The sequence below is a fragment of the Moschus berezovskii genome, chromosome 9, assembly GCF_049115385.1.
Source record: "Moschus berezovskii isolate FMDL1 chromosome 9, NW_MosBer_1.0, whole genome shotgun sequence".
Taxonomy (NCBI): domain Eukaryota; kingdom Metazoa; phylum Chordata; class Mammalia; order Artiodactyla; family Moschidae; genus Moschus; species Moschus berezovskii.
In genome coordinates, this window is record NC_142468.1 from 109,327,957 (window position 1) to 109,342,929 (window position 14,973).

Below are 14,973 nucleotides of genomic sequence, written 5' to 3' on the forward strand. Positions count from 1 at the left end.
GAGTTTTTTATATTCTTTTGTACAAAATTGTTACTGAATTGTGTGGGCACTATAATTATGCTTCAACACTGACAGGTAAGATTGAATGTTGGCTGAAGCAATTTTTTCAACTGCATTACAAATACTGCATACTTATTGAAAATTACTTGGCTTATCTGGTCAATACTCTGTAAATTAATTGAGGGAATTGATTCCTGGTGTTCACTGGGAAAAGAAAATCCAAGTAGCCTTACAAGAAATAATTGAAGAGCATAAAACCACACATTGTTGAGAAAAAAATAGTCCAATGATGTGGAATGAACACTGGACCCGTGCCCCTTAATCTTTGCTTCCATTCTCTCCTAAACTTCAGATTCCTCTAGACATTCCTCTCTAATCAGTCTGCACCCAAGTTATCTCACTTCAATCCCTCTCTTGCCATCAGCCTTCATCTCTATGTTCCCCTGCCCTGTGCCTATTATTCTGCAAGACCTGATCTCAGATTACTTGTGAAATAGCCTCTTATATTACTGGAATTTTGAGTACCACTGAGAAAATAAAAGAGTCATGAATATAGGTGCCATTACACATGAATTTCTTCAACTTCAGCTTGGAAGACACTTTTATGTGCTTGGTCAGCTGTCATTCCTGACCCTATAGCAAAGAAGTCCAGAATAGATTGTTCTTTTTGAGTTCCTGAACTCAGGCCCCACCTATTTCAACAAGGGCTTTGCAATCCCTTTTATATATACATACCCAAAATAGAAACTATTAGGTATACAATTCCTCTAATTCTATTGAATATACCTCCTGCAAGTTACCTATATCTGAACTTGTCTTTGGCCTTCCATCTGATCTCAGAGCCTGGGGAGTATCAAAGTACATTCTCATCAACTCCTGAAGAAAGGACTTAAAGAGTTTTAAGAGTTTTCTGGAGGAGGACAAACATTCTCCTCATGTATCTACTCTTCCCTTGACATCAGAGAAGCCTTTTTTCAGAGATGAACGTGCTAACATGAAGCTCAGACCCAGCTGCAGCTTTCACTAGTCTCAGATGATCAGGATTATCATAAAGGGTTCTGTTTTCTACACAGTGATGAAAAACTAAAATAAGAGGCAGTGATCTGATCCTTTTCCAGGCTTATCCCCACTGATGCCTGGTCCTGGAGAAACAATGATCAGTTTACAAAAGGTAAATATAACTTAAAAAAATTAGAGGCTAATTTTTTCAATTAGATGAAATTGGGTTCAACTTGTTTCATCTCAATTTGGTCCCTGAAATGGTTTTTATTTTGCAAAGTCCTACTCTAATTCTTAAGAGAGTAATACATCGTGGCTTAGATAGTCTATTATTTTCACCTAAGCAAAAGTCATAAAATATTATTTTTGAAAATAAAAATATTTCAAAATGATAAGTATGTATTAATTTCTTCATTTAACATGGCTTTTAAAAAGGGAGCATGAAGAAAAGCTGCTTTGGTGTTACTTTTAACATAAAACAAAATCTAATTCTATATTATAATCAACATATTATTGACCAATTTAAGCCAATTATTTAAAAGTAACAGGTTTTCAAAATTTTATAAGACAAATCTTTTATCTTTATTTCCCTTCTAATAAATCATACCTATACCAAGCAAGCACATATGAGCCTTAACATTCCCCAGGGCCTCATTCTCACATTGTATAAATCAAACTTGCGTTTCTATGTTGTTCATTCGCTAAGTTATCTCCTACTCTTTGCAATCCCATGGACTGCAGCACGCCAGGCTTCCTTGTTCTTCACTATCTCCTGGAGTTTGCTCAAATTCAAGTCCATTGAGTTGGTTACGTCTTCAATCATCTCATCCTCTGTCACCACCTTCTCCTCTTGCCCTCAATCTTTCCCAGCATCAGGGTCTTTTCAAATGAGTCAGCTCTTCCCATCAGGTGACCAAAGAACTGGAACTTCAGCTTCAGCATCAGTCCTTCCAGTGAATATTCAGGGTTGATTTCCTTTAGGATTGACTGGTTTGACAGGGTTGGTCAAAAAGTTGGTTTGGGTTTTTCTGTAAGATATTAAGGAAAAACCCTAAGGAACTTTTGGCCAACTCAATATATAGCTTAAGTGGTAGTTCTAGTATAGTTACTATCTATACCATATGCTGCACAAGTACCATATTTGTATAATATTAATAATAACATACCTTACCAAGAACTTTTTGTGTGTGTCATAATTTCTTAGAGCTGAGTATGACTTAATCTCATTTTGTCGGTGTAACACTAAAGATCCAAGCAATTCTGTAACTTGGTAGTAGTCAATAGTACATTTTTGAGTCAAATTTTATCGAGGCCAGCCTAACTCAAAATGCTAGCTTTTAATTACTATGTTGTATTTCATTTTTTAGGTACTTTACATTTTGTATTCACATGCAGTATCTTATTTGACTTTGAGAGTCAACATATGAAATAGGTATTATCACTTTCATTTTACAAACTAAGATTCTGAGGCCCATAAAATTTATTTAGGTGGTAAGTGGCAGGGCTGGCCCCCTGAGGGCAAGTCTATCTACAGACTTCTCTCAAATAATCTTGATACACGTGGCATCAACAACATCTTCTTTGTTAGAGGCACAAAGAAGTCTCTCTGTTGTTCCTTTTTCAACAAACAAACTTAATAACACTTAAAATATTTTTTGCAAATTAGAAATCCTCACAGTTTTGTTTGAGGATAAATTGTGATGTTTAGTGATAATGGTTAAAAAAATAGAACTGATCATTTATATTCTAATTTGTCATTTCCCTTTGATTCTCTAGATACACCTATAGATTTTCATTCCTTTATTTTAACCTCCAATTTTAGAACATGTCCACAGCATTAAAAACAATTTATGTAAAAAATGAATAATGTCCAAAGTATACTTTACAGACAATCACATTGCATGATATATAGATCATACTCTTTTTAGTAATTGACCTCTTTGAAAGGACATGGTTGTTATGGTTACCACAGAGCAAAAGTGAGAGAAAGAAAGAGAGTGGGAGTGAGTGCAATCACTTTGAGACAAAGTGCTGCAGAGCTTTGTTTTGAGTAATCACATTAATAATTTCCTGGTTGGCTTATCTTATTGTACTCTCAGGAAACAAAGGACTAATATACATAAGCACAATAAATGCTATTTCTTAGTTCTTTTAGTGTCTGATATTTTTCAGATTCCATGGGTGTGGAATCTGCCATTGCAGTTCCTTTGTGTTCATACCCTTAAATAATTTTAATTAATAGTTATAGGACCAAACTGTGCAGTTGTTGGAGAAAAGAAGGTCTTAAAACTTACAGCTAGTTTTTCTTTGTTTCAGAGGTATTTGGTTAGGATTCTACTAAAGACTGGTAGTCATGTACAAATCAAAAAGCATGAATTTCAGTTATACAACTATAATGTCCTTAGATTATTTGATATGTTAACTTGAGACACTGAACTCCTGCAGATGTGATCAGTAAAAGAAAAGAAAACTTATTCAAAGAGAGTTAAGTTTTTGACTTTATCTATTTATTTATACAAATTTTCAAATGTTTAATCAAGACACAAGGAACAGGCAAGTATTTAAACAAGATTTCTTATTCTCATACCAGGATATATTATGGGATATATAATAAAGTAAAAATCATTATATACCATTCCAAGCGCTTGATTTTTTAAAAAAGTAAAGACAGAAAAATAACTGTTTTACTTCCCTACTGCCTGTAAGACTTACTTTTTGATTGATTTCTGTCAATCTTTTGAAAAATAGTAGGATTAAAATGGGGCTTCCATGGTGGCTCAGTTGGTAAAGAATCTGCCCGCAGTGCAGGAGACCTGGGTTTGATCCCTGGGTTGGGAAGATCCCTTGGAGAAGGAAATGGCAACCCTTTCCAGTATTTTGCCTGGGAAATCCCATGGACAGAGGAGCCTAGCTGGCTACAATCCATAGGGTCACAATAGAGTCTGACACGGCTTAGCAACTGAACAACAACAGGATTAAAATACTCTCTCAGTGTAGAATTTTACATTGTCTGCCATTTACTAACTTGTGCAATAAATGGGTATTTACTGAGCAACTACTATGTATCAGGAATAGTGCCGGCTACTTTGGAGGACTTTAGGGGATTGCTGCTGCTGCTGCTAAAGTCACTTCAGTCGTGTCCGACTCTGTGCAACCCCATAGACAGAAGCCCCCCAGGCTCCCTTGTCCCTGGGATTCTCCAGGCAAGAACCCTGGAGTGGGTTGCCATACAAACAACTCCATCACCCTCTGCTGGGAGAGACTGAGATTTAAAGAAACAGCCAGGCTTGGAAAGAAAGTACTTGTAAAAGATGGGAGGGCAAATTAGTGTGGGGTTAGGTCGGGAAGATCCCCTGGAGAAGGAAACAGTAACCCACTCCAGTATTCTTGCCTGGAGAATCCCATGGACGGAGAAGCCTGGTAGGCTACAGTCCACGGGGTAGCATAGAGTCGGACACGACTGAGTGACGGAACGGAACGGAGTGGAAGGAAATACACTGTGCTAAGGGCACTGGGATGCTAGTAAGTAATTGGTAGGAACTGGAGATTATTGAATTTGGGGGGTTTACGGGTAGTACAGAGAGTATGGAAAATATTGGAAGAAATTAAAAGAATGGGGTAAATTAGTGATTGTTGCTGTTCAGTCACTCAGTTGTGTCTGACTCTCTGCGATCCCATGGACTGCAGCAAGTCAGACTCCTTTGTCCATGAGATTCTCCAGGCAAGATACTGGAGTGGGTTGCCAAACTCTGGGGGAATTAGTGATAGAAAAAAATAATAATAAACTAACTAAAATAATTAGTTAATGTGTGCGTATCAAATTGCTTCATTTGTGTCTGAGTCTTTGTGACCCTATGGACTGTAGCCTGTCAGACTCCTCTGTCCATGGGAATCTCCAGGCAAGACTACTGGAGTGGGTTGCCATTTCCTCTTCTAGGGGATCTTGCTGACCAAGAGATCAAACCCACATCTCCTGCATTGGCAGGTGGATCTTTACCAACTGTGCCACCTGGGGAGCCTGGGTTATGCAATAATATTAAGAAAAAACTGGAAATTGACAAGTCTGAAACTCACCCTTGGGTCAACTCCATATTTGATTGGATTGAGGTGATTATCTTTTAACTTCCCTCCAGGAAGAATAAAAAGTCACCTCTGAAGAAAAACTATCTACAAACTATGTAATTTTGACAATAACTTTGGTTGTCAGTTCAGTTCAGTTGCTCAGTCATGTTCAACTCTTTGCGACCCCGTGGACTGCAGCATGCCAGGCTTCCCTGTCCGTCACCAACTCCCGGAGCTTACTGAAACTCATGTCCATTGAGTCAGTGATGCCATCCAACCACCTTATCCTCTGTCGTCCCCTTTTCCTCCTGCCTTCAATCTTTCCCAGCTTCAGGGTCTTTTCCAATGAGTCACTTCTTCACATCAGGTGGTCAAAAATTTGGAGTTTCAGCTTCAACATCAGTCCTTCCAATGAATATTTAGAACTGATTTCCTTTAGAATGGACTGGTTTGATCTCCTTGAAGTCCAAGGGACTCTCAAGAGTCTTCTCCAGCACTACAGTTCAAAAGCATCAATTCTTTGGCACTCAGCTTTCTTTATAGTCCAACTCTCACATCCATACATAACTACTGGAAAACCCACAGCTTTGACTAGACGGACCTTTGTTGGCAAAGTAATGTCTCTGCTTTTTAATATGCTGTCTAGGTTGGTCATAGCTTTTCTTCCAGGAGCAAGCATCTTTTAATTTCATGGCTGCAGCCACCATCTGCAGTGATTTTGGAGCCCAAAAAAATAAAGTCTCTCACTGTTTCCATTGCCTCCCCATCTGTTTGCCGTGAAATAATGGGACTGGATGCCATGATCTTAGTTTTCTGAATGTTGAGTTTTAAGCCAACTTTTTCACTCTCTTTCACTTTCATCAAGAGGCTCTTTCTTATTTGCTTGCTGCCACTCAAGGAGAATTACCAGGCAAACAATTATTATTGTACAAAGATTTGTTTAAACTATTATAAATATATTGAGGAAAATTAATAAAGATAAGTTTTTCAACAGAGAAAGTGTCTATAAAATAGCAAATGGAAGTTCTAAAACTGAAAAACACAATCAAGGAAATAAAGAATTCAAAGCAGGTAAAGAATTCAAAGAAGGTAAGACAGAACAAAAGAAATGATTAGTAATATAGAAGTTAGATCAGTAAAAAAAAAATTCAAACTATAGCACAGAGTAAAAGGAACAGAAAATACACATCAATCCACAGACCTAAGAAGACTCATAAAGCCTAAACAAGATAAGATCCAGGTAAACCACATTTAGTCACATCAGAGTGAAATTGCTTAAAATTTGAGACAAAGAAAAGAATCTTAAAAGCAGTTAGAGGGCAAAAAAGACCCCTTGTCTTCAGAGGGACAATTTAAGACAAACTGCCTATTTACAATAGCCACATTAAAACAGTCTATTGCCCACAAACAAATGACTGGATTTTTAAAAATGTGATATGGATATATAAAATGGAATACAGTCATAAAATAAGGAAATTGCAATTTGGGACAGATTGAATGAATCTAATTCCATTACGTTAAGTGAAATAAGAGAAAGACAAATATTGAATGATCTTATTTATATGTGGAATTAAAAATAAAAAACACCAAACACACACACAAAAGGAACAGTAAACAACTCATAGAAAAAGAGATGAAATTTGTGGTGGAGCACAGGAGATGAGGGATGGGCAAATGGGATAAAGATGGTCCAAAGGTATAAACATCTAGTTATAAATAAGCACAGGGATATTATGTAAAACATAATGACTACAGTTAGCAGTGCTGTGCTGTGCTGTGCTTAGTTGCTCAGTCGTGTCCGACTCTGTGACCCCATGGACTGCAGCCCACCAGGCTCCTCTCTCCGTGGGATTCTCCAGGCAAGAATACTGGAGTGGGTTGCCATGCCCTCCTCCAGGGAATCTTCCTGTATGTTATACGTGAAAGTTGTTACCGGGTAAATTTTAATATTAATAGCTCTCCTGACAAGGAAAAAAGTATTTTTTCTTTTTCTTTTTTGTAACTATATGAGGAGATAGATATTAACTAAAATCAATGTGGTAATCATTTCACATTATATGTAAGTCAACTCATGCTTATAGACAGTGTATTTTATAGAAACATAAAACAGCACTGTACATTGACAGCACTTTAACTCATGCCTAAACAAAGCATATCCAGTACATGTGTTTTCTCTATGAGGCACACTCCAGGCTTCTTGCCCTTAGGAACATCGGACAGCACTTCACTACTAAATTTAGGGGACATTTTAAAGAGCAAAATCATCATCAAAAAAAAAAAAAAGCACAAAAATGCAAATACCAAACAAAGGCACTAAATAGACCAGAAAAAGACCACCTGTTGATAGGATGAGAATGAAAACAAGAAGACAGAATTTGCTTTGGCCAATCTTAGCTGAGAATGTGCACATCCAGTCACTCAAATTTTTCACTACTCCACTACTCTGTACATGACTGCAAAAGCTTCGTGAGTATAGACTTGGGGGTTACAAATGAGTCTCAGCAAATGAGGTTCGACTGTGTGTATACATAGCGCAATCGCCGCGGTTCTAGTGGTGTCGGGTGAGTTCTCCCTGGCCCTTGAAAATCCAGGGGAGAGGGTGTAAATCTTGCCCGGGACTGTACCCATATCAACAGCAGGTCTCCAAGGTGAACAATTACCAAACTATGTATGAAAATGATAAATACCAATTTCTTTTACCTCTGGTAAAGGAGGGAATGGAAAGGGATGAGGGAAGGCTATAGCGCAATTTGCTTTCTTTTTTTAATAGAGAGGAAATTGGTACACGTATCACTGATCATAGATATATTAATTTTAGTAATTTCCACTTAAAATATTTTATATTTAATAAAAAGAAATTGTGTAAGTGTGATCTGTCTTTATCCATTGTTTCAGTTCAGATCAGTTCAGTTCAGTTGCTCAGTCGTGTCCGACTCTCCGCGACCCCATGAATCACAGCAAGCCAGGCCTCCCTGTCCATCACCAACTCCCGGAGTTCACTCAAACTCATGTCCACAGAGTCGGTGATGCCATCCAGCCATCTCATTCTCTGTCGTCCCCTTCTCCTCCGGCCCCCAACCTTTCCCAGCACCAGTCTCTTTTCCAGTGAGTCAACTCGTCGCATGAGGTGGCCAAAGTATTGGAGTTTCAGCTTTAGCATCAGTCCTTCCAATGAACACCGAGGATTGATCTCCCTTAGAATGGACTGGTTGGATCTCCTTGCAGTACAAGGGACTCTCAAGAGTCTTCTCCAAATTAATACTATTAGATAAGATATGAAAAATATTTTGATAAATGATGTCAAGGGTTAAAGTGGATTATTTAGAAAAGATAAGGAAAATGATCAGGTGAAGATGATATTTGAGAACAGTTCAGTTCAGTTCAGTTCAGTCACTCAGTCATGTCCAACTCTTTGCGACCCCATGAATCACAGCATGCTAGGCCTCCCCGTCCATCACCAACTCCCGGAGTTCACTCAAACTCATCTCCATCGAGTCGGTGATGCCATCCAGCCATCTCATTCTCTGTCGTCCCCATCTCCTCCTGCCCTCAATCCCTCCCAGCATCAGAGTCTTTTCCAGTGAGTCAACTCTTCACATGAGGTGGCCAAAGTATTGGAGTTTCAGCTTTAGCATCAAGCCTTCCAATGAACACCCAACACCTTTAGAATGGACTGGTTGGATCTCCTTGCAGTCCAAGGGACTCCCAAGAGTCTTCTCCAGCACCACAGTTCAAAAGCATCAATTCTTCGGCAATCAGCTGTCTTCACAGTCCAACTCACATCCATACATGACCACTGGAAAAACCATAGCCTTGACTAGATGGACCTTTGTTGGCAAAGTAATGTCTCTGCTTTTTAATATACTATCTAGGTTGGTCATAACTTTCCTTCCAAGGAGTAAGCGTCTTTTAATTTCATGGCTGCAATCAGCATCCGCAGTGATTTTTGAGACCCAAAAAATAAAGTCTGACACTGTTTCCACTGTTTCCCCATCTATTTCCCATGAAGTGATGGGACCAGATGCCATGATCTTTGTTTTCTGAATGTTGAGCTTCAAGCCAACCTTTTCACTCTCCTCTTTCACTTTCATCAAGAGGCTTTTTAATTCCTCTTCACTTTCTGCCATAAGGGTGGTGTCATCTGCATATCTGAGGTTATTGATATTTCTCTCAGCAATCTTGATTCCAGCTTATGCTTCTTCCAGCCCAGCATTCGTCATGATGTACTCTGCATAGAAGTTAAATAAGCAGGGTGACAATATACAACCTTGACGTACTCCTTTTCCTATTTGGAACCAGTCTGTTGTTCCATGTCCAGTTCTAACTGTTGCTTCCTGACCTGCATACAGGTTTCTCAAGGGGCAGTAAGGGGGTCTGGGATTCCCATCTCTTTCAGAATGTTCCACAGCTTATTGAGATCCACACAGTCAAAGGCTTTGGCATAGTCAATGAAGCAGAAATAGATGTTTTTCTGGAACTCTCTTGCTTTCTCCATGATCCAGAGGATGTTGGAAATTTAATCTCTGGTGCCTCTGCCTTTTCTAAACCTGCTTGAACATCTGGAAGTTCACGGTTCGTATATTGCTGAAGCCTGGCTTGGAGAATTTTGCGCATGACTTTGCTAGCGTGTGAGATGAGTCCTATTGTGTGGTAGTTTGAGCATTCTTTGGCATTGCCTTTCTTTGGGATTGGAATGAAGACTGACCTTTTCCAGTCCTGTGGCCACTGCTGAGTTTTCCAAATTTGCTGGCATATTGAGTGCAGCACTTTCACAGCATCATCTTTCAGGATTTGAAATAGCTCAACTGGAATTCCATCACCTCCACTGGCTTTGTTCGTAGTGATGTTTTCTAAGGTCCACTTCACTTCACATTCCAAGATGTCTGAGAATAACAAAACTCTAAATCTGTAACAACATCTTAGAAACAGAGGTAGGAATGAATTTGACTAGAAGTTTCCAAACATGGCTGTGCTGAAAAATAACTGAATTACATTCAAAAACAGACAAATCTTTGGGTTCCAATCTTTCAGATTCTAATTCAGTAGGGCTGGAATAAAAGTTTTTGCAAAGCTCAGTAGATAATTCAGATACATAGTTAGGGCTGAGAATCAACAGACAAGATGTTGGCCTTAGACACAGGGCTTCAGCCCAGTAAGGACTTCGGAAGTCATTACGCACACAGTCCACTATCGGTGCCTCCTGGGGTTGTGCAAAGCTGCAGTCCTGTTAGACTCATGTGCTTTCTCTGTGACATTATTTCTATACTTCTGATTGGGACTGTGAAGAATTATCACTGTGGATGCTGATTGCAGCCATGAAATTAAAAGATGCTTACTCCTCGGAAGGAAAGTTATGACCAACCTAGATAGCATATTAAAAAGCAGAGAAATTACTTTGCCAACAAAGGTCCGTCTAGTCAAGGCTATGGTTTTTCCCGTGGTCACGTATGGATGTGAGAGTTGGACTGTGAAGATAGCTGATCGCCAAAGAATTGATGCTTTTGAACCGTGGTGCTGGAGAAGACTCTTGAGAGTCCCTTGGACTGCAAGGAGATCCAACCAGTCCATTCTAAAGGAGATCAATCCTGGGTATTCATTGGAAGGACTGATGCTAAAGCTGAAACTCCAATACTTTGGCCACCTCATGCGACGAGTTGACTCACTGGAAAAGAGACTGATGCTAGGAGAGATTAGGGGTGGGAGGAAATGGGGACGACAGAGAATGAGATGGCTGGATGGCATCACCGACTCGATGGAGATGAGTTTGAGTGAACTCCGGGAGTTGGTGATGGATAGGGAGGCCTGGCGTGCTGTGATTCATGGGGTTGCAAAGAGTCAGACACGACTGAGTGACTGAGCTGAACTGAACTGAATGACTGATCAGGAGTGTAAAATATGAAACACAGCTTGTGATACACACAATTTAGTTCCATTTTTTATACCCTTTCTTTTAAAGAAAACCAATGCTTTTCTTTGGTGTTAAAAGAGTTGCTTAAGTCAAGGATGTATACATGAAAAAAGAAAGTTACAAATGTGGTCTAAAATAGATCTAATGTAATCTGAGTTAAAGTTACCAATGTAATCATACTTAGGGACACATTTATATCTATTAATCTAAATCCAACTATGTGAAACAAATTAAAGTAAAAATATTTAGGAGCAAAAAACATCAAGAAATTTCTTGAGAAAAACAAATGTAAGGTCAAAACGGATCGATAATGTTAGGTAAAAATAACTCAGACACCAGGTAAGCGGTACAACAGGCTTTAATGGCGAGGTGCTCCCGGGCGGGAATCCCAAACCCAATAGAGCGAGGTCGAGGAAGTCCGCGCACAAAGACAAAGAGCAATTTATATAGCTTCACAGTAAGGAGCAACGAAATTTTTCCCAAATAAGGCAAGGTTTGGAATGGTGGTCTCTCATAGGTCAGTTAGTTGAGGTGGCGAAACTGGATTGGTCACTCAGGAGGTTAGGAGCGGGGTTTGATTTCTGTCAAGAGCTGTTACATCAGAGACTTCCCAGCAGCAGGGAAGGAATGAGGAAGTACAATAGTCAGAGTCTGGCGGGACTTTTTCCTGCTGGCGGGAAAGGAAGAGGAGAAGGAGAAGCCAAGATGGCCACCCGGGTCCAGCCTTACATTCTGACCCTTTTGATAGGATAGGGGTGACGTTGTCATCTCTGGCTACTTCCTGCTGGAAAGGAGCGTCGTGGGGTTTTTTGGGTCATGGCCGAGCCCCAGTGTCCCCTAGGGGCTCTCAGCGTCCTTAGGCGGGAGTCTGGAATAGGCAGCTATCATCATCATCTGTCCAGTGGCAGCTCAGGTCATCATTTGCAGCCATTCAACTGTGCATTGCAGGATACATGGGCCAAAGAGCAATATGAGTAAAATGACTACAAGAATAATCAGAACAGATTTCCACCAATCCCCCTCTATCCAGGACGGGATCTAAGTCTAAAAGGGAATATTTTCTAGCAACTGTTAGGTCATCTCCAGGAAAAAGAAACTTAGGTCTGTTAGTATGGTCTTGATTCTGAGGCCTGTCGTGGAGTCACCCACCCCCCACCCCAACTTGTAGATTACTTAGACCCAATCCTGGGTCTCTGTTAATTGCATAGGCTGGTACTGAGACCTCAGGACCATAAGTTGAACTGAATTTACCCATTCTCTAACAAAGCTGTTCAACTTGTTGATGATGCAGGGCCCGATTTTTAACAAGAGGAGGAAGAGGACAAGTGGGCCCGCCAAGGCTGAGATTAGAGTAGTCAACCACGGGGACCAGTTGAACAATTGTTCATACCATCAGCTCTCTTTGGGTTCCCTTTCTTTAATACAGCGTATCAACAAAGCCATGGAGTCTTTAATGACTCCAGAATGGTTGACATAAAAACAGCATTGTTCTCCCAAAGCCGCACAGAGACCCCCTTGTTGCATAAAGAGGAGATCAACCCCTTGTCTGTTTTGTAGGGTTACTTCTGCTAGGGAATTTAGAGATTCTTCTAATTTAGTCAGGGACTGTTCTAAATTTTTGAGGTCTGGGTCAATGGCTGACTGAAGGATTCTGTAATTTCTGTCTTGTAGGATCAAGGCTGAGGTTCCTACCCATGTAGCCCCAGTTATGCCCAGTCCCACCATAGATGACAAGAGAACTGCAACTGCTCCAATAGCGCGCCTAGTCCTAGACAGGAGAGGGGAAACCGCCAGTTCCATTTGAGTCTCTTCATAATAGGTCATCTTAGGAAACAACTGGACCATCACACGGTAGCCTTTTCCAGAATTTATAACAGTGCCATGAATACAGGGGGTAAGACCTGTTGAGCAAGCCTACCACCCAGTGGGGGCAGAATAGTAAGAGCCATTGGACACTGAAAGGGTACTGTTACACAACCCTGCAGGGGCTCGAGCTCCTGGAGATATAACACATGTGCCTGCTCCCGTTACCTGTTGAAGTGAGATTTTTCCCCGTGTCCCCAAGGCATTGAGTTTGGTTGACAACAATGTGGTTGTCAGTTATGGCTATCCCTGAATAGAAGGGTGGTGTGCATCTAGGCAGAGCCAGCATTCTCTAGCGAGATTAGGTCGGGTAGCATTGAGGACTTCAAAGATTTTGACAACGAGGTCCCAGATCAGGTAGTTTTGGAATGAGGAGGACCTGGTGGGGGCAACGATCACTGTGGTGGGTGATGGAGGCCCAGTTAGGTTTTGGCCTTGTGAGTGAGCTGTGGGTGCTGCGGGAGGGACTAGGACAGGGGTGGGGCCCACGCCTCTGGTGGTCTGCTGATAAGGGGGCTCTTTTTTGAGGATTATAGTGAATAAGCCTGCAGGGTTGTGATCATAGGTTTTTAATCCCCAGGTTTTGCCTGTTTCCCATGTTCGGTCTTGTTGGCCCAGAGAAGTAAACGTGATTTCAATGGGATTACACCCATTTTTGGCTTGTTTTGGGCAAGTTTTTACCCTCTGGCCATTAAAGTAGCTGTCTTTAGTATCATTTCGAGCAACCCGGATAAGATCGTCTTTGACTGGGGGATCCCAGTAAATGTCCCCTGTACTCACGCAGGACCAAGATTTACAAAGTAGTCATTTGGCTCCCTCACATTGTTTCCTCCAGTTTCTATCAGAGGAACACCTCCCGGAGTATTTCCCAGGTCACACATAGAAGTAATTATGTCGTGCCCCCCAAGCACTCTGGTCTGGGAGAAATCTAATAGGTCAAATGCTAATTCTGGGAACCAGATATTTTCAGAGGTTATATTTGACTTTTGGACCAAAATTTCACCCATTGAGGTGTCTTTTATCATTAAAGGAGATTAAAGGATTGGTGAGGGTTAGCAGGGTTTGTGGTTACATACAGTTATCTGTGTAGTCAGAATCAGGAGCGCTTGAGCCAGATTAATTGGAAGCCGCAGAGCGAACATGGCTGATTAGTATATTAGGCAGAGGAGAACCAAGGTGTAAAAGTTGATCTGAGTGTCAGTATAGGGGATGAAGTTTTCCTGTAGACGGAAGTCAATGATAGCCTGAGTGAAAGAGTCGAAATCAGTTATGGGAGTGGCAAGCCAGAGGTCTTGCAAGAGGTCAGAGAGAAAATTTTCAAGGCTGGCTAAGGTGAGAGACATGTAGAGTGGTAGGTCACTACAAAAGAGTAGTAGCACCCCAGAAGTATGGTGCAACAAACGATGTAGGTGAGGGCCAGAAAGAGGCAGAGAGCAAGGGACCACTTGGGTGGGGCGACTGAAGCGAGGCCTGTGGCAAAAAGTACAGCCAGGAAGGTGCTGGAGGCAAGTCCCACCAGTTGAGCTCAATAGTCATTAGTCGCCTATGGGCGGAAGGGGTATCTTGGTTATAGTGAGTTTGACGGGCCCAGAAATTTTGGAAGTATAGGTATGTGTATTCGTGTACTGAGGAGGGAAAAGGCCGTGTAAGGGGGCCCGTTTAAGCCTGGTGATGTGATACCACGGTTTGTGTCCCAAGAGTTTGGCCGCTGTGGGAGTGGTGAGAATCACCGTGAAAGGGCCAGTCCACCGCAGTTGGAGGAGGGTAGGTGTTAGCGTCTTTAAGAGAACCTGGTTTCCCGGTGCCAAGGTAGTTAATGGAGGCTTCTGATCTGCGTCGCTAACAGGCTGGGGCAGGGTGCGGTCTGCATGTTTCCGTAGCAGGGATCGGAGGAGTGTGAAATAGGGCAGATAGGTTCCGAGAGGTGGTAGTGGGGGGTCTGGGAGATTGGCGAGCAGATACGGCCTACCGTACAGCAGCTCGAATGGTATGAGGCCCATCTTGGAGTGGGGAGTTGTTCGGATGTGTGAGTGCTGCTGGCAGGTCAACCCATGAGAGGTGTAACTCAGAGGACAATCTCTCCAGATGGGCCTTGAGAATGGCGTTGGCTCGTTCAGTCTTGCCTGATGATTAAGGACTGT